Below are 2500 nucleotides of genomic sequence, written 5' to 3'. Positions count from 1 at the left end.
AGCATCTGGGAGACTGCAACAGGAGAATTATGAGTTTGAGGCCAGCCTGTGCTACACTCACGAATCTTTCCAGGTTCGTTAGTGGACGTGTCTGAAAACCCCATGCCATGGAGAAATTTTGGACAGCCAAGCTTTTATTGAACACTAGGATGGAGCAGGAGGATTGAGGTGGGGAAGTGGGGACAGAGAGAGAGGGAGGGAGGGAAGGAGCAGAGAAGGAGGAGGAGGAGGAGGAGGAGGAGGAGAGAGAGAGAGAGAGAGACAGAGAGACAGAGAGACAGAGACAGAGAGCACACGCACACACACGCACACGATATGGTCACGTGGCACGCACCTGTTCCTTGGCTCCCTGCCCAGACACAGCAGTCTGACTTGGTTGAACAGCTGGGTCCATAGACATGGCTGTGCTCCCCAGGCCTTCAACCTGTCACACGGGGTCCTTGCAGACTTCAAACCTGTCTGGTCACAAAAGCGCCAAACAAAGCCTTGCTCCTCTCCCGTCTTCCAGTCCTGGGCAACAAGGTTTTAAAACAAAACAAAACAAAACAACAGCTTTCCACTGACCTGACAAGAGCATCCAAGAAAACAATCACTTGCCCACAACCACTGTGTCCCAATCCTTTTTTTCTTTTTGTCTTTTTTTTTTTTTTCTTGTCTTGTTTTTTTTTCTTTTTGTTAAAGCCCGCAGAAGTGCCTGTTTTCATTGGCTGAGCCCCTCTGCGCTGTCTCTTCTGGGTAATGTAGTTCAAATAATATGTATCCCGAAGAGAAGGACATAGCCAAAGAGGCAGAAGCTATAGAAGCTGTATGTAAGGAGTTAAAGGCACTCCTGCAGACACTGTGGTGGTTACAGATGTGCTGGTGTTTCCATTTCCCTGAGAATCAAGGGTGGATTCCTGGGTCTGAATCCGATATGCATTCCCAAGTTTCCCTTCGCACGGGGATGCTCAGCTTAAAAGCTAATGGTGACAATGCCATATCTGATGTGTAAAAATGCGAAAACATTCTTAATTCTCGAAAGAGGTCTCCGTGATTCCTAAGTGTCCCCTTCTCTCTCCTCCACCTGTATTCCTGTCTTTTCTCATGTGCCTAGGATGTGTTCATTATGGCAGATACTCATACATGGTCCTCCGTATCCTTTCCTCTTCTGTATTCAGTATCCCACTCTTTCTGAATTCACAACCCACTCCCCACAGGTGGGCATCATGCTGCCGTGCTGTGGTGGAAGAGATGCTAAACCTTCCTTGTATGTTATTCCGCTGCCTCAGACTCCACTATCATTTCTTGGATCCTCCTGATACTCATCTCTGTACGAAGTTATGATCAAACTTCATAGGTTCAAGAGGATTCCAGAAGACAAGAGATAATGAAAGGTTCCTATCATTCTGGGACATTCCGAAACTGGATTGTGAGTGTAGATTCTAGAAAGGGTGGGCCCCGATATTGCTACTGACTGTGTGCTATGGTAGAGAAAGGTCTAACCATTTTGTTCTTTCTGCAATGGTCTTCATTTTCTATCCCGCCTCCTTTCTGTTATGAGGAAGTGTGGTGATGAGGTGTGGTTGGCAGAGCAAAGCACTGGAACAAAGGGTGGGAAGCCCCCCACCTTCTTAAATCAAGCATAGGCGATAAATCATTAAATTGGGTGTGGTGGCCCAGGTTTTTAATCCCAGCACTCAGGGGAGGCAGAGGCAAGCAATCTCTGTGAGGATAGCCTGATCTACATAGTGATTCCTAGGCTAGTCAGGGCTATATAGGAAGACCTTGTCTCAAAAACCATAATTGATGATAATGATGATGATGATGATGATGATGATGATGATGATGATGATGATGATAGTGATTACTGGATGGTGGTGGTGCATGCCCTTAATCCTAGCACTCAGGAAGCAGAGGCAAGAATCCCTATGAGTCTGAGGCCAGTCTGGTCTATCCAGTAAGCTCCACAACAGATAGGGCTACACAGAGAAATTCTGTCTCCAAAACGCAAAATAATACATAACAACAATAGATTAAATCATTGTCTTGAAACATACTAGAAAAGTAGATTTTAGTCAGGCAGTGGTGGTGTATGCCTTTAATCCCTGCATTTGGGAGGCAGAGGCAGGCAGATCTCAGTGAGTTCGAGGCCAACCTGGTCTACAGAGCTAGTTTCAGGACAGGCTCCGAAGCTACACACAGACACCCTGTCTTGAAAAACAAAAAACAAAATATAAAAAAAGAAGGAAAGGAAAAGTAGATTCTAGACTATTCTACTCTGAAACATAAAGTGGAGCTGGTCACCATGGCATGGGCCTTTACAGAAAAATCTGATTTACATAATATAAAATATGGTCATAGCAAAATTCATAGAGTATAGAAAACTCTGCAAGAAATTCAGAATCCGGAGATAAGAGGATACCACCTAGAGAGTTCCACACAGATAGTAGGGAAGGTTATAAAGACTTCAGTGAATGAAACCATTGAGTCCATTTCTAGGGACTTTTCCAGGTATGTGAGG

The 2500-nt window shown here is 45.0% G+C and overlaps 1 pseudogene; it reads right to left on the bottom strand.

Moving 5' to 3' along the window:
- Positions 1 to 577, bottom strand: part of LOC101987747 — a 9446-nt pseudogene extending 8869 nt beyond the window's left edge.
- Between the last annotated feature and the right edge of the window lie 1923 nt (positions 578 to 2500).

The sequence above is a fragment of the Microtus ochrogaster genome, unplaced genomic scaffold (assembly GCF_000317375.1).
Source record: "Microtus ochrogaster isolate Prairie Vole_2 unplaced genomic scaffold, MicOch1.0 UNK47, whole genome shotgun sequence".
NCBI classification, from domain to species: Eukaryota; Metazoa; Chordata; class Mammalia; order Rodentia; family Cricetidae; genus Microtus; species Microtus ochrogaster.
Note: the sequence above shows the minus strand (reverse complement) of the source record. Positions and strands in the feature narration are given on the sequence as shown.